Genomic DNA, 18,693 nt, shown 5'->3' with positions numbered 1-18,693 from the left:
CTCCCGGGTTCACGCCATTCTCCTGCCTCAGCCTCCAGAGTAGCTGGGACTACAGGCGCCGCCACCTCGCCTGGCTAATTTTTTTGTATTATTTTTAGTAGAGACAGGGTTTTGCCATGTTAACCAGGATGGTCTCAGTCTCCTGACCTCGTGATCCACCTGCCTCGGCCTCCCAAAGTGCTGGGATTACAGGTGTGAGCCACCGCACCCAACCTAGAAGACTCTTAATGAAAGTTAGCTTCTCCCTCCTTTTCTTCCCAGTTATAAAGTCACCCTGTGCCTACACATTCACATTACCTCATACTTATCAGCACTGACTCTCTTTCTCTCTCATTTTTTAAATTGTCTTTTCAAATGCTGGGCTTGGGGAATTCACAATTATGGGCCACATTATCAGCTGTTTGGGTTGTATGAAGGGACTTGAATTTTATCAGTATATGGGGTAATAATGCATAAGATGAAGCTATAGACCTTTCCAAGGTTTTTGTTTGTTTTTGTTTTTTTGTTTTTTGAGGGTTGTTTTGGTTTTTTGTTTTGTTTTGTTTTGTTTTGTTTTTTTGAGGCAGGTTCTCACTCTGTAACCTGGGATGGAATGGAGTGCTATAATCATGGCTCACTGTAGCCTTGATCTCCCAGACTAAAGTGATCCTCCCACCTAAGCCTCCCTGGTATCTGGGACTACAGCCACATACTACCATGCCAGGCTGATTTTTTCTTTTTTTTTAAGTATAGACAGGATCTCACTATGTTGCCCAGGATGGTCTCGAACTCCTGGGCTCAAGGATCCACATGCCTCAGCCTCCCAAAGTGCTGAGGTTACAGCCATGAGCAACTGCATCATGCCCAGGTGGAACTTTTAAATTTAAAAAAATATCACCCTCAGAAGCAGCTGCCTGCATTCCTACTTTTTGAGGCTGGGAAGGAATAGCAAACAATGGAAGAATCATTTACCTCCTGGAGTCAGAAGGGCTCCCTGACCTCTTTCTGAGATTCCAAAAAGCACAGACAGCCTAGATTCTTCAGCATGTGGTGCCTCTGTCTCAACTTCTCATCAGATCTACATTGTTACTCAACAGTGCAGTCTGCTCAATGGAGCAAAAACCAGTCCATTCCCAAGTAGAGTATGAGTCAGTCCTTCTCTCTTTCTTTTGTCTTAGAACTTGTGCTCTAGAATGTTTTCTGGTCTGAGATTTTGAGACTGTACATTCACTTTTCCATTTATACCAGCTTCTCAGTTGTAGCATGAAAGGATCTGTATTGCATGTTAGAAATATCTTTCAGTGTTTCTAAACTATTCTGCAGCATTCTTTGTGGAGATCCTATTTCATTCACTAATTTTCAAATGATTTATTTTATTGTGGTTTTGCTTAGTCTCTTACATGACTTTTATCTTTATAAAATTTAATAGTAGGTTGGTGCAAAAGTAATTGCAGTTTTGCCATTACTTTTAATAACGCCAGTTTTAACAATGCCATTACTATTTAATGGAAAAAACACAACTATTTTTATACCAACCTAATATTATCAGCTAAATAATTTTAAAACAATTTGCAGTGACATCTCACTTATTCTCTCTCTTTCTCTTTCTGCTTCTCTTGTCCCCTCCACTCCCTTTATTTCTCTTATTCTCCTTCTTCCTCTCCTCTATGATAAGAAATATTCTCCTCTAGTATAAAGAATCTCTATCTTTGCTCTGAGTGAACTGTCCAGCCAAAGTATTAGAGTTCAAAGCCAGTGGCGGTCATTGGCTCTGATAATTAGAACACTAGAGACCTTAATTCAAAGTTGTGAATTGACAAGTCTCGGGGGGCAATCACTATCTCGTCAAGGAAATGTGCTATGTCCCACAGATCAAATAAGACACAAATATAGAGATATTACAAGAATACTCATTCCATTTTCACAAAGAGAGAAGCAATCTTCGCTACCCTTAACTTCATAAATCTATGTGGGGTTAAGAGATATAGATTCTGCCAATTATAGACACCAAACTATAACTAAAAGAATTAAAAACTAATTTAATTAAAGAAACAGTTACCCACATTACAAGGGTTAACCATGCTATGCAGACAATTAGCAGGAGAGATTTAATGCAATACAAGTCAACAAATGCCTCTTGAAAGCCTACTAATGTAATGTGTTTAGGTACACTAAAACACATTCTCTTCTAACAATAAAAAAAGTTTCTGAGCACTTTCTCTCTTACATCCTAAGAAAGCATAAACTATATTTCTGAAGAAATTTTCTTCAACCTCTCTCCCCAGTAAAATCTTTATAATCCTACATGTTCACCACTTTGCCATTGACTAGCTATGGGACCTGAGACAAGTCACTTTTCTCAAGTCATTTCAGTGTCTTCATCTCTAAATGAGGGTTGGAATGGAATATCTGTCCCAAATCTAGGGCTAGGTCTGTTCCAGCTCCAGGGCTGTGATTTTATCATTCTACTAGGGCAACAAAAGATGGGGTATAGAGGAGGGATGGGAAAAAGGAGGATGTCTGTCAAACAAGTGTTATGGCTGTGTTATTTTTTTGTTGTTGTTTCCTAATTTGATCTTCCTCTCTGGGCTAAAGATACTAGTGACCATTTATGAAAGTGCTGCTATTTAACAGACAGTAGTTTAACATTTATTATTGGCCAGATTTTATAGATGAAAATACTAAGGCACAAAAAGGTTTAGTAGCCTGCCCCAAATCAGAGCTAAGAAGCCAGGAACTTCTCCCTCTTCAGGGCTCTCACAGCACATTTTAAGTCCTTCTTTCCTTGTGTGACATCACCTTCTTGTTCTCTTTCTCCATTCTTGACGTTAAGTTCTGAAGTTAAAGTCCCAGTTCTTAGCACCGTGCCAGGAATACAGGAAGTGCTCAATGTATGTTGAAATGACTGAGAAGGCAGAAATGGCCTTATTTGGGAAAAATATCAGTGTTTTATACTAAAAATAAACCCCAAAAGTCTATTTATATCTTGCTAAGTAGATTAAAGTTCTGGCCTCTACAGTGAACTACTCTTTCTCCTAGGATGATCTTTTTTCTCATCTGACAGATTCATAAGCTAATGGAGAAGAAAGATTGTGTACTTTGACTCATAGGCACAACTATATTTGTGTCTACATTTTCATAAGTCAGAGAAATTTCTCTTCACTTTAAGCATCTTATCATTCTTATACAAGCACCTCTACCAATTTAATTCTTTGCTACCTTATCTTTCTCCCCCAACATATTGTAAAAATTTCAAACATTCCACAAGGTTAAAATAATTTTAGAATCAATAGCTATATTTTATACCCAGATGGTACCACTAACATTTTTATTATATTTTCTTTCAAACATATCCACCCATTTATCTATCCCTCTATCCATCATATTTGTTGACGCATTTCAAAATAAATTGCAGACATCTTTCTACTTCCCCTAAATACTTCAGCATGCATATCTATGCTACATTATCTTTTCAAATTACATGAAATGTTGGTATGCTGTATTACCTATTGAATCTCAGAAAAAAAAAAAATCCCCTTTTGTTTTTTACCAATTTGGGGGCTCACTTGCTATTGAAATTGAGGCCCAAACCTACAAATTATTGCCTGATTAAGAAGAAAGCATATGAAGAGGTAGGTCTATGAGAATGAAATACCTAAACATTTTTTAATGCAAAGAATTGGGTCAAGAAAATACTGCCTAAAATTAAAAGTCTAGCCTTCAATTTTCATTCAAGGAGACAGTGATAATAATGTTAGTGTTTATCTCCTGACTTTATGAATCAACAAATGATGGCATAGCATGTTAGATCATTAGAACATCATTACTGAGATGTAAGTCCAGAAGGTTTCAGTAGGGAAAGCTACCATGACATTTCGTGGTCTGGGTCAAGTGTTTGACAAGGGCAAAGTTCCAGGAATGTACCATCCACCTGTTCATTAGATATCAGCTCATAATAGGCACAAGGCCAAGGTAGGAAATCATACAAACAGCAATTTTCAAAGTTAATGATCTAAAATAATTAGATCAAATGTGACAGTTGTTTGTTAGTTGTTTGGCAAAAGCCAAAATCCAAGTGAGAAAAAAAATTATTTAAACACTTCAAATATCTTATTTAAGTCCCTAAGGGAGGTGGTACTTTTCCTAACTTAATGTCATGCTGGTCTCTCAGACATACTCTGCTCCCCTGAGAAACTGCTAGTACTCACCCATTGTATCACCCCAACCACAAATTTTACTTCTTCTCTGATGCCTTCCTGGTCTTTTCCCAGCAGAAGCATTTCCTCTTTTCATTTCTCATAGCAATTGTTCAGTATCAATTATTATGCTTATGATTTGATTTACAATAAGTTCATTACATGTCCATCTATCCCCACGGCACCTTCATCATTTCAGAAAAGTGCCAGTCATGATACTTGGTTTCTAGTAGGTGCTAAAGGGATGCTGAATAAATTAGAGTTGAAGCCCATGCCAAATCACTTCAAGCCAGTTGGTATGGAGGAAAAATCCTATGATACTCCTGAGAATCCACTAACCAACTGAAGAGAGGAAAGGACTGGTTAGCAGCAGACAGCAATATCAACTTAGATTCTGAAAGTCCAAACAAAAGCTGTAGGAAAGTAAGAAAGCTGGTTTCTTACTGAGTTCCAAAATTAAAAGATCCTGATTGAATCAGAAGTCACCAAGGAAATGTAGGGCGATATAAGTGGAATTTTTGTCTTAGCGAAAGAGTATTTTAAAAGGGAATCCCTTGCTTGACAGAAAGCAAAATATTTTACAGGCCATAAGATTTAGTTTTATGTCATGTCATGCTTTTGATCAAAAGGCACTTTCCATATTCCATTTTAATCTAGAATATTCTACTTTTTACTATGTTTGAAAAAGGGAACTTCAATGGCAAGGAAAACATGCTCATTTTGTTCACTATCCCAGGGGAAGTGGCACTTGGTGACTCTGCTATGTTTGGAATTTCTTGCCCTCATCAATTCATCAGAATAGATTTCCTAGCACAGCAATGACACTGCTTGCATTTCCTAGGCAAATTTATCAGCTCCTGACATTATAAATCTGAATACGGATATTTTTAGTTGGACTGGGAAAAGAACAGTTCTCCTGAGACCTCAGTGTCAATGCTGCTTTATGAATCAGCCCAGCGAGGGGATGGAGAACTGCAATCTCAGCCACTGACTTTTTTCCCCTAGAGGAGGGATCACCTTCTTGGCTTACCACCAGAAATGCTTTGTAGGTTGTTCCAAATCATGGGGCTGGAGCAGGGCTCTGCCTCCACTTATCAATGCAGTATACCACACAGCTGAACCAGCCCACTGACTTTTCCCTCACCGATGACTGCTCAGGTGAAAAGAAAATCCTCCAAAGGGAAGAGAATGAGGCCTCAAAGAGTGGGTACCCAAAATCAAAGCGTGAATGAAGGATACAAAGCAAACATGCATCTCCAGAGAGAACAGTCAACCTCAAAGGCATTTCAACCTGGAACTCTTTTATTTTTAGAGCTATTTTCCCAACTTTCCCAATGAACAGAGAAACAGGAACTACAACATTCTCACACAGTCCTTCCAACCTCACAGGTGAGCGAAATATGACCATGAAGTTAATAAGAGGATTAACTGTCACCAAATGCAATGCACTGCCTTATCCTAATCACTGTTATTTTCCATTACTTAGATGTGAGGCAGTTGCAATACAAGTCAGTTTGGAAAGTGATTTTCACAGTATCCTCTCTTTATATTTCTGTTGTTTTTCTCAGCTATTAAAACACCATAGTGACACTGGGGAGGCCAAAATGCCCAAGGCTGATGAATGCAAGTTTGCAAAATCAGTAAAAACACAGCTTGCTTTTGTTGTCTCTGGAGTCATCCCTGATGTGGAAGGCATATGGCATAAGGATAGAAAACATATTATGTAATTTAGGGTTTAGCTTACACAGAATGATAGAGATTAATCTCAGTTAATCAGAGAGCCTAGGCAGCCAAGGGAAAAAAAAAAAAAACACAGCCTTAAACCTCAGAACAATACAGAATATTAGAGAAGTTGACGAGTTGACTCTAGCTTCACTTTGCTTATTCAGAAGTAAGGAGAGGCTAGAGGGAGACTCTTATTGAACTGTTCCAGCTGCTACTCAAACTATCTGGTGCTCACCTGTTTGTTTGATTAGTGTCTGGAGAGAAATGACTGAAAAAAGCTGTTTCATTGTCAGCTTAATCTAGGAAAGATTCCTCTTTTCAGTTTTATTCCCATCCCCACCCTTAAATTTCCCAAACAAAATGATTTACTGTCTCCAAAAGACTTCACAGAACATGAGGTAAAAGTCTATTTAAAAGAAATGGAAATTTTAAAAGACAGCTTCAAACAACCCGATTGCACTTAATAGGCATTTGTAACTCTTAATTCTTTGTATGTATTTTCCATTGTACACACTTATATACTTATATTTAAAATTCATCCTTCTCATCTTCAGTTCAGACTGTCCCTGCTCTATCTTGGGTCTTGCCTAGAGTATTACATGTCCCCTAGTGATTCAGTGTGTCGCTTTATTTTCCCCATTCCAAACCTTTCTTCATACACTCAACATGTATTAAGCATCACCCAAGGGGTGACAGCAGGGTGGCAGTGGAGAGAAGGAAAAAGTGGGAAGATCTGGGATGGTGTGAAGATGAAATTGCCAAGACATGCTAATGGATAGTATCAGGTTTGTGTTTTAGGATAAACGAGGAATCATAGATGACTTCTATGATCAACGGACAAGGCTGAAGGAAAAACAAATTTGCGGATGGGAAACAAGAGTTCCCATTTGTAAGAACTACGTCTGGGATACTGAGAGATATCCAGGGTATTTTATGCACTTTGAGTCTACAGGCTTCATGAGACTGCCAAAAATGTACATGGTACCAACAATGTTTAAAAAATCCCTGACATAGGGCAGATTCCAGGGTCAAGAGCATTTGACCCAGAACCCAAATTAAATGCTCCAGTAATGAGAAATTAGGCAGAGGAAGAGGTGCTATCAAATGGAGATAAGCAGCTCATGATTCCAGAGGAAACACAGGCGTATGTGGTACAAAAAACCAAGAGAAGATACTGTCTCCTGAAGGAAGTAGTTAATTGTGGCAAAAGGTGGTGAACAATCCAGTGAAATAAAAATACTGTATTTGGACATGTGGAGGAATTGATGAGCCTGTTTAATTTTCATTTTGATGGCAGTGGCAGAAGCCTAACTGAATGGGTTGAGAAACAAATGGGAGGTAAAGTAGTAGAGATGATAAAGGCAGACAAGTTTTTCCTAGAAGTTTAGCTGAGAGGGGGCAAAAGACAGCGAGAGGGGAATATGGGATATGGCAAGGATTTTGTTAACACTGAAAGTTAATTAATGCATCTAAGTCACACTTTCTTCATCTATAAAATAGGCATAAGACCTAATTCATGAATTTGTTAGGATTAAATAAAATAACATGTGTGAAGTGCTTAGCACACTGACCGACATAGTAAGTACTCAAATACATTAGCTATTATGATTATCATCATCTTTGATAACACTTTTTTAGATCTATATAATGATGCTTGCCATATACCATTAGAGTTAATTTTTCTGTCGTCCTTCTTAATTGGAAAACATAATAATCATTTAACAAATACATTTTGTTTTAATTGAATGGCAATTGAATTGAATTAAATCAAGAAAGGTAAAAAATGTACACAATACATTCTAACAGCCAGAAGAGTCCTTTGAATTAACCAGGAGAGGCCAAGTCCTCTCAAGACTCTTGGTTCAAGTCTGACCTTGTCTCAGGTCAGTCACCCATGACACATCCTGCTGGGGGCAGGGGAAAGGCTTCTCATGGCATGAATCACTATACAGGCGGCCAAGTCACCTCTTATTTAGATTTATGAATGTCATATTCTTTATTGACTCTCACAAGAGTTCCTAATCAGAAAGATTCCAAACAGGTTTCAGCCATCTCATTAGGACACAGGAAATTGGATAAAGAGGATAACCTCTGAAATCCTCCCTTAGTCATTGATCTTTGGGAAATTAGCTCTCTATGGATTAGATCACTCTGCAGATTATAAACATGTCCAGTAAATATAACCTCCATCTAGATCTGCCCAGCAATTGCAACAGCATTTGGCAGGAGAGAAAATGCCTGCCAAGATCCAAGCAGCTGTAGCAGGTGCTGTAAATCAATGCAGGATACTTACATGATTCTGTATTCCACTGGGGCTCAAAGCCTTCCAAGTAGATTATCTGCATAGATTTCAGGGTGGCAAAGTGGCATTATGAACACACAACTCCCCTATCCATTTTCCTTCCATTTACCTGGATGTCAGAGTTGTTGAGCAAGAAAACTACATTGTTCAACAAGGAAAAGCTCTATAGCTAAAGTGCAAGGCTCATTTCAATAAAAACAGCACGCAAGAAAAATGAAAATGCTAACAAAAGGAGAGAAAAGAAAATGAAAATATATAATGCTTTGGTAAATGGTAAAATTTGGAAAATATATAATGCTTTTATTTGTAGAAATACATGTTATACATATACGCATATACATACATATGTGCATATGTGATGTGTGTGTATATGTGCATGTGTGCACACATTCCAGTTGTCAAATCTTCTACACCTTTATAAATATATCTAGTAATTTAAGTCAAAGAATTAAAGTATTCAAAACATTCCTTGTTAAGTAGTATTTCTTTTCTTTTCTTTTTTTTTTTTTTTAATTTTTTTGAGATGGAGTTTCACTCTGTAGCCCAAGCTGGAGTGCAGTGGCCTGATCTTGGCTCACTGCAACCTTTGCCTCTGGGGCTCAAGTGATTCTCTTGCCTCAGCCTCCCAAGTAGCTGGGACTACAGGCACACACCACCACACCCAGTTAATTTTTTTGTATCTTTACTAGAGACAGGGTTTCACCATATTGCCCTGGGTGGTCTTGAACTCCTGAGCTCAGGCGATCCCCCTGCCTTGGCCTCCCAAAATGCTAGGATTACAGGCATGAGCCACTGTGCCCAGCTGTTAAGTGGTATTTCTACATTTGCATGGCATGTGACTAAATTGATCAATATTCAATATCATGAAGTTGTGTGCTTGCATAATGTTGACCGGATCTAATAGGTAAATAAAGGGATATGTGAACAGAGTTCAGATGTATTTTAAATATATTATAAAGAATACCTGGCCCAGAACAATATTGCTTCTTCTCCATGATTCTTTTTAGATTCAGTAATAAATAATAATCATAATGACAATAACAAAAACAATATAGCTGAAGACTGGGAAGAAAATTAACAGCATAGCTAAAGATAGGAAGAGAAGGTTACATACTAAATTATATCCATTATTTTCTAAGTAAAAACACAAAGTACTGTTTGAATTTAGTAGGCAATCACAGAAGTATGAGATAGATCCGTATTTGTTCTATGTGCAGAGACGCAATATGGCATGGAGGAACCACGTTAGTATCAATCTCAGATCTATCTCTTATAGGTATCTTATCCTCTTCATTTAAATGAGAAAGAAATCATGACTTCCAGGTACATTTAGGCAGGCTCTGCCACACACAAAGATATCTGGCCTAGGAGGTCAGTGGGTCCTTAGATGCAGCCTGTGCTATATTCTCAGGCACAGGCAGCATCCTCCTGGAGGGGAGGCCATGACAGCACCCTATAGGTTAGTGTCACACCTGAAAAGAACTACCTTTCAAAGGGTTGATGTAATCATAAAGAGTGATATACATCACATCTTATCACAGTGCCTAGTACATCACAGATATTCTCTAAGTACAGCTATGGTTCTTGTTCAGTTTTAAAAATCTAATGCTTTGATTTTTCAAAATAAGTTAGATATAAATCTTCATTGTTCAAAACCAGAGACAACTTCTTTCTATCTTTTTGGATAGAAAGATCGCTGTTAGTACCTTGCAGGAAAATGCACATGCGTGATCTTCCATACACATTATGGTGTTTTTCCAAGAAGAGCCATAGAGATTCTGAGTCTGTCTCTTCTCATTGTACTCTCTTCTCATCATCTATAGTACAGGTTTTAAAACAGTAATAAATTGAGGAGAAATCAGAATGGGCACACATACTGTTACATATAGCTTCTGCAATCTAGAGGATAATGAAAACTGTCAATAAAACTGGGATTTAATAAAGGAAAAATGTTATCAGACAAACCTGATGAATTGTTTAGACAATTATGAAGTGGTGCAGGAAAATCACACATTATGAGTGCAGTTACTCAGATATGACAACAGGGTGCTCATGGAGGGAACTGAATGAAACACTGGGCAAAAAACCCAAAAGGTAAAATAAAATAATGGTGATCAAGTTGTGGGGGCAGTCTAGAGAAATTCCACAGATGTCTGCAGAAGGTCATCTCTTCTGTTTATTCATCTTTATTAATGATATTCAGAACATAGTAAACGGTGTGCTAATGAAATCTGCAGATGATAGTCAGCTGGAGAATGTTGCAAAACATCAGCAAGGACAGAGAAATAATGCAGATGGTCTGAGAGGAGTTGCAGATCTTGGGATCAAATAACAAGATGAGAGTCAGGTTGGGAAAGGGCCAGCTTATTCACAAGGGGAAAATGAATGAAAACACAGATATGCACAGGAAGAAAAAAGCCTGGAAAAGAAGCCTTCTGAGAAGGACCTGTCGAAAGGGAGCTGAAGCTAGACAGCAGTTACCATCCAGGTGAGTTTGTGCTGCAAATGGCAGTCCTAGTGGAAGTCTTACTTTCAATCCCAAATCTAACTCTTACAGGCTCCAAACTGCAGATGGCAAGACATCACAGTAAAAAGGGGTGCACGTATTTACCTCTGCTCAATTCTCAAGTGGCTGCACCTGGAATACTGTTTTTGGTGTAGGGAAATCTCTACCAGAAAATCTGGAACCAATTCAGAGTGTAACAGCAAAAATATAAGTAACAGGAAGCCTGTTATAACAGAAGATTAGAAGAGTAAAGTATGGATGACTTGGCGAAAGGACTCAGAAGAAAGCCCTAGTGACAGTCGATAAACTCTGAAAATAAAGAAAACTATGATGGCAAAAGTCAAAGCAACAAAGTGAAAAAGAAAACCACAGTAAGTTAAAAAGAGAATGCAGCCTGCATAGTATGGAAAATATCCAAATATATCAACTCAGGAAAATGCATCAGAAATTGTTCTGGGGAATCCACAGGGTCATGTTCAAATGTTACTCAGAGTAAGAAGCTTAGAATGATAAAGAGCATTTACTCGAAGGCAAAAAGGGCTTCAGGGAATGTTATTTAATCCATCCCTCTGTCTCTGAGGAGGAATACATGTAAATCATTCCTGGTAAATTATAATGCACACTATTTTGAAAGAATTCAAGACAAGGAGCACGTTGGAAGAGAACTGAGTACTACGGAAGTTTTGTTAAGTTAACTTTCTACTTGACACATTGGGAAATGTGGTTGATGATTTGACTCCAAATCACTCGTTGACCCAGAAGCATTCAATTAAACACTACATACAGCTGGTTCCCTGCAGAAAGAATATTATTCAAAATACATACCTACTGCATGGATTGCTTTGTTAAGCCACTGATTCACATGCAGATTACTGAGTCCTTATATCAGTTCATTAATCACTCAGTATAACATCATTACTTGCTCTGTTGGGAAAGGATTAGAGTGTATCAGGTGCATGTTTGCATGTTTAGGATTTGTCAAATACAAGGTTGAAGTTAATAAACACTTGCATCTCTTTTCTTTTTTTATGCTCTAGTATAAGAATTATGGTGGTACAAGTTGGTTAGAACAAGCAAGAGCCCTGAAATGGAGAAAGAAGTTACGGGAAAGAGTTTTTGTTCTACCTGCAGCACTAACTTGGAAAGTTAAGAGCTGGAGCCAGAAGGTCTAGAATTGAATCCCAGCACTGTCTCTTACTAGCTGTGTGCCCTCAGCAAGCCACTTCTCTGCATATCATTCTTCTCATGTGTAAAATGATGACAATAGTGTGTATTCCACATGGTCTTTGAGATGACAACATGAGTGATTCATACAAAAATGTTAAAGCTGTCTGACATATAGTATACACTCAAGATCACTGTAGTTTCCATTTTACAAACTTTCCTTCTTTGAAAATCAAACAGTTAGATGAGATCTATCTAGACCTTTAGTTCTATGTTCATGGTTATTCTTTGAACTTAGAGCTTCTGACCAGGCTAAAGAGACAGAATTAGCACATATAAAAGTAAAAAGGGAAAAAGTAAATGTCATTCTATGTAGTGCTAATCATATGTGCCAAATAAGGAAAGAGATAAAGAAGTCAACATTAATTACAGTAGTTCCAGAAAGCTTGTGGAGCTGCAACTGAAGAATGTGTACCATTTTGATAAACAAGTAATAGTCATAAGAATATCTTAGACCACAGATTGGTATAAACAACCACCTCAGGAAATGTGAGAGCATTGAAATCAAACTGTGAGCAAAATGAGGTAGGCACAGTATGCAAACTTGGTGTTGTGGGGTGTTGTCCAATTAGCTAAACAAATTATCTGATTCTGTTTATCCACAGTATTAAGAGGGTGAACAAGGTAGCATGTATTCCTATCACCACCATCACATTGCCTTTTTCTTTACTGTTTCACTCACTAAGCTTATTTATGTTGCTTCCTCGTGCAATACCTATAGTTCATTCTTTCAATTTATCTTATTTATTCATTTCAACAGGTTTTTGGGGAACAGGTGGTGATTGGTTACATGAATAAGGTTTTTAGTGGTGATTTCTGAAATTTTGGTGTAGCCATTACCAGGGCAGTGTACACTGTACCCAATGTATATTCTCTTATCCTTCACCAGCCTCTAACCTTTCCCCCAACCTTTCCCCCCAAGACTCCGAAGTCCAATATATCATTCTTATGCCTTTGGATCTTCATAGCTTAGCTCCTACATATAAGTGAGAACATACAATGTTTGGTTTTCCATTCCTGAGTTACTTCAGTTAGAATAATAATCTCCAATTCCATCCAGACTGCTGCAAATGTCATTATTTTATTCTTTTTATGGCTAAGTAGTATTCCATGGTGTGTGTGTGTATGTGTGTGTGTACATATAAATATATGTCACATTTTCTTAATCCACTTGTTGATTGATGGGCATTTGGACTGGTTCCAGATTTTTGCAACAGCAAATTGTGCTGCTATACATATGCATGTGCAAGTATCTTTTTTGTATAACCACTTCCTCTGGGTAGATACCTAGCAGTGGGATTACTGGATCAAATGGTAGGTCTACTTTTAGTTCTTTAAGGAATCTTCACACTGTTTTCCATAATGGTTGTACTAGTTTACATTCCTACCACCAGTGTAAAAGTGTTCCATTTTCACCACATCCATGCCAACATCTGTTTTTTTGTTTTGTTTTGTTTTTATTATGGTCATTCTTGAGGAATTAAGGTGGTATCACTTTGGGGTTCTGATAATTACTGATGTTGAGCATTTTTCCGTATGCTTGTTGGCCAATTTAATAACTTGTTTGAGAATTGTCAATTCATGTCTTTAGCCCACTTTTTGATGAGATTTTTTTTCTTTATCTTGCTGATTTGAGTTCTTTGTAGATTCTGGATAGTAGTCCTAAGTCAGATGTAGATTGTGAAGATTTTCTCCCATTCTATGGGTTGTCTGTTAACTCTGCTGATTTTTGAGTTTTGCTGTGGAGAAACTTTTTAGTTTCGTTAATTCCCATCTATTTCTCTTTGTTTTTGTTGCATTTGCTTCTGGGTTCTTGGTCATTTAAGTCTTTGCCCAAGCCAACATCTAGAAGGGTTTTTCTGATGTTATCTTCTAAAATCTTTATGTTTTCAGGTCTTAGATTCAAGTATTTGATCCATCTTGAGTTGATTTTTGCATAGGATAAGAGACGAAGATTCAGCTTCATTCTTCTACATGTGGCTTGCCAATTATCTCAGCACCATTTGTTGAACAGGGTGTCCTTTCCCCACTTTACATTTTTGTTTGCTTTGTCGAATATCAGTGGGCTGTAAGTATTTGGGTTTATTTCTGGGTTCTCTGTTTTGTTCCATTGGTCTATGTGCCTATTTTTATACCAGTATCATGCTGTTTTGGTGATTATTGCCTTATAATATAGTTTGATGTTAGATAATGTGATGCCTCCAGATTTGTTCTTTTTGTTTAGTCTTGCTTTGTCTATGCAGGCTCTTTTTTTGTTCCATATGAATTTTAGGATTGTTTTGTCTAGTTCTGTAAAGAATGATGGTGGTATTTTGAAGGGAATTGCATTGAATGTGTAGACTGCTTTTGGCAGTGTGGTCATTTTCACAATATTAATTCTACCCATTCATGAGCATGGGATATGTTTCCATTTGTTTGTGTTGTCTATGATTTCTTTCAGCAGTGTTTTGTAGTTTTCCTTGTAGAGGTCTTTCACATCCTTGGTTAGGTATATTCCTAAGTATTTAATTTTATTTTTTTGCTGATATGTGAAAGGGGTTGAGTTCTTGATTTGATTTTCAGCTTGGTTGCTGTTGGTATATAGCAGAGCTACTAATTTGTATATGTTAATTTTGTATCCTAAAACTTTGCTGAATTCATTTACCAGTTCTAGGAGCTTTTTGGAGTAGTCTTTAGGGTTTCTAGATATACAATCATATCATCAGCAAGCAGCGACAGTTTGATGTCCTCTTTACCAATTTGCATGCCCTTTATTTCTTTCTCTTGTCTGATTGCTCTGGCTAAGACTCCTGGTACAATGTTGAATAGAAGTAGTGAAAGTGGGCATCTTTGTTCCAGTTCTTAGTGAAAATGCTTTCCACTTTTCCCTCTTCAGTATAATGTTGGCTGTGGGCTCACTGTAGATGGTTTTTATTACCTTAAGGTATGTCCCTTCTACGCAGATTTTGCTGAGGTTTTTGATCATAAAGGGAGGCTGGATTTTGTCAAATGGTTTTTCTGTGTCTATTGAGATGATCATGTGATTTCTGGTTGTAATTCTGTTTTTGTGGTGTATCACATTTATTGACTTGCCTATGTTAAACCATCCCTGTACCCCTAGTATGAAACCTACTTGATCATGGTGGATAATCTTTTTGATACACTGTTGGATTCAATTTGCCAGTATTCTCTTGAGGATTTTTGCATCTATGTTCATCAGGGATATTGGTCCATAGTTTTCATTTTATATTATGTCCTTCCCTGGCTTTGGCATTAGGGTGATACTGGCTTTGTAGATTGATTTAGGGAGTATTCCTTCTTTCTCTATCATTTGGAAGATTTTCGGTAGGATTGGTACCAATTCTTCTTTGAATGTCTGATAGAAATCAGCTGTGAATCCATCTGGTCCTGGACTTTTGTTGTTGTTGGCAATTTTTTATTACCATTTCAATCTTACAGGTTGTTACTGGTCTGTTCAGAGGTTCTATATCTTCCTGGTTTAATCTAGGAGGGTTGTAGATCCCCAGGAATTCACCTATCTCCTCTATGTTTTCTAGTTTATGTGTATAAAGGTGTTCATAGTAGCCTTGAATAATCTTTTGTATTTTTGTGGTATTGGCTGTAGTATCTCCCATTTCATTTCTAACTATGGTTTTGATAGGCTGTGTCACTATTGTCACTCAGTTCAAATAATTTTTTAAATTTCCATCTTGATTTCCTTGTTGACCCAGTGATTATTCAGGAGCAGGTTATTCAATTTTCATGTATTTGTGTGGTTTGGGGGTGCCTTTTGGAGGTGATTTGCAATTTTATTCCACTGTGGTCTGAGAGGGTACTTGATATAATTTCAATGTTCTTAAATTTACTGAGACTTGTTTTGTGGCCTATCATGTGGTCTATCTTGGACAATGTTCCATGTGCTGATGAGTAGAATGTATACTCTGCAGTTGTTGGGTAGAATGTTCTGTAAATATCTGTTAAGTTCATTTGTTGCAGGGTAGAGTTTAAGTCCATTGTTTCTTTGTTGACTTTCAGTCTTGATGACCAGTTTGGTGCTATCAGGGGAGTACTAAAGTCCCCAACTACTATTGTGTTGGTAACTACTATTAGATAGACAGCAACTACTATTGCTGTCTATCTCATTTCTTAGGTCTAGAAGTAATTATTTTATAAATTTGGGTGCTCCAGTGTTAGATGCTTATATATTTGGAATTGTGATATTTTCCTGCTGGACTAGTCCCATTAACATTGTATAATGAACATATTTGTCTTTTTGAACTGCTGTTGCTTTAAATTTTGTTTAGTCTGATATAAGAATAGATACTCCTGCTTGCTTTTGACGTCCATTTGCATGAAATATCTTTTTCCATCCCTTTATCTTAAGTTTATGTGAGTTCTTATGTGTTAAATGAGTCTCCTGAAAACAGAAGAAAACTTGGTTGGTGAATGCTTATTCATTCTGTCATTCTGTATCTTTTAAGAGGTGCATTTAGGCTATTTACATTCAATGTTAGTATTGAGATGTGAGGTACTATTCTATTCATCATGCTATTTGTTGCCTGAATACATTGTTGTTGTTGTTGTTTTTTCATTGTGTTATTATTATATAGGTCCTGTGAGATTTATGCTTCAAGGAGGTTCTATTTTGGTGTATTTTGAGGATTGGTTTCAGGATTTAGAGCTCCTTTCAGCAGTTCTTGTAGTGCTGGCTTGGTAGCGGTGAATTCTCTCAGCATTTGTTTGTCTGGAAGACACTGTATCTTTCCTTCATTTATGCAGCTTAGTTTTGCTGGATACAAAATTCTTGGCTGATAATTGTTTTGTTTAAAGAGGCAAAGAATAGGACCCCAATCTCTTCTAGCTTGTAGGGTTTCTGCTGAGAAATCTGTTAATATGATAGGTTTTTCTTTATAGGCTACCTGATGCTTTTGCCTCACAGCTCTTAAGATTCTTTCTTTCATCTTGACTTTAGATAACCTGACGACTGTGTGCCAAGCCAATGATCTTTTTGTGATGAGTTTCCCAGGTGTTCTTTGAGCTTCTTGTATTTGAATGTCTAGATCTCTAGCAAGGGCATGGATGTCTTCCTCAATTATTCCCTCAAATATGCTTTCCAAACTTTTAGATTTCTCTTCTACCTCAGGAACACTAGTTATTCTTAGGTTTGGACATTTAACATAATCCCAAACTTCTTGAAGGCTTTGTTCATTTTTTTAAAATTATTTTCTCTTTGTCTTTGATGGACTGGGTTAATTCAAACACCTTGTCTTTGAGCTCAGAAGTCCTTTCTTCTGCTTGTTTGATTCTATGGCTGAGACTTTTCAGTGCATTTTGCGTTTCTCAAAGTGTGTCCTTGATTTCCAGAAGTTGTCATTGTTTTTTATTTATGCTTTCTATTTCACTGAAGACTTTTCCTTTCATATCCTGTATCATGTTTTTGACTTCTTTAAGTGGAACTTTAACTTTTTCTGGTATCTCCTTGATTAGCTTAATAATCAACCTTCTGAAGTTTTTTTTCTGGCAATTCAGATTTCATCTTGGTTTGGATTCATTGCTAGTGAGCTGGTATGATTTTTGTGGAGTGTTAAACAACCTTATTTTGTCATATTACCAGAATTGTTTTTCTGGTTCCATCTCATTCAGGTAGACTATGTCAGAGGGAAGATCTGGGATTCAAGAACTGCTGTTCAGATTCTTTTGTCCCACGAGGTGCCCCCTTGATGTGGTGTTCTCCCGCTTCTGCTAGGAATGCGACTTTCTGAGAGATGAACTGTAGGGATTGTTTTTGCTCTTCTGGGCCTAGCCACCCAGTGGAGCTACTGGGCTCTGGGCTGGTACTGGGGAGTATCTGCAAAGAATCCTATGATGTGATCTGTCTTCAGGTCTTGCACCTGTGGATACTAGTACCTACTCTGGTGGAGGTAGCAGGGGAGTGAAGTGGATTTTGTGAGAGTCCTTGGTTATATTTTTGTTTAGTGCACTGGTTTTGTGTTTGTTGGCCTCCAGTCAGGAGGTGTCATTTTCAAGAGTGCATCAGCTGTGGTCCTATAGGGAGGTTGCAGACTTGCTCTAGGGACACCTGGTTGAGTATTCAGGTTTCTTAGGCAGTGGACAGGGCCAAAGACCTCCCAAGAGATTATGACCTTTGTCTTCAGCTACCAGGGCTGATAGAGAAAGACCACTAGGTAGAGGCAGGGAAAGGTGTGTCTGAGCTCAGCCTCTCTTTTGTCAGGGCCTTGCTGTGGCTGCTGTGGGGGATGGGGATGTGGTTCCCAGCCTAATGAAGTTATATTCCCGGGGGATTATGACTGCCTCTGCTGAATCATACACGATGCCAGGAAAGTGGGAAAAAGCCAGCAGTCATAGTGCTTACCCCACTCCCATGCAGCCTGCAGTCCTAAAGCCTGGTCTATCTCCCACCATGCCCTGCCAACAGCACTGAGTCTATTTCCAAGCAGCATATGACCAGGGCTGAGAAATTGCCCCATACCATGAGCATCCACATTGAGAAAGCAAGCAGACTCACAGTTTTTCAACATCTCTGGGAGACTGCAATGATGATCCAGTTCCCTCAAAGTGTCTGTGGATTCTCTCCCATTCTTTCAATTTAAATAAATTTATTTTCTGTCTAATGTTTCTTGCCGTTACCTCTGAGATTTTGCAAGTCATCCCTAATACTTTAAATATTTTATTCTTTATTTTTATCTTTTATTTATTCTGAAACCCAAAATGTGTCTTTTTCTTTTTTCCCTTAAACATTATTTAAAATGTTACACTTTCTA

The sequence above is a fragment of the Rhinopithecus bieti genome, unplaced genomic scaffold (assembly GCF_001698545.2).
Source record: "Rhinopithecus bieti isolate Rb0 unplaced genomic scaffold, ASM169854v2 scaffold_2077, whole genome shotgun sequence".
NCBI lineage: Eukaryota > Metazoa > Chordata > Mammalia > Primates > Cercopithecidae > Rhinopithecus > Rhinopithecus bieti.
Note: the sequence above shows the minus strand (reverse complement) of the source record.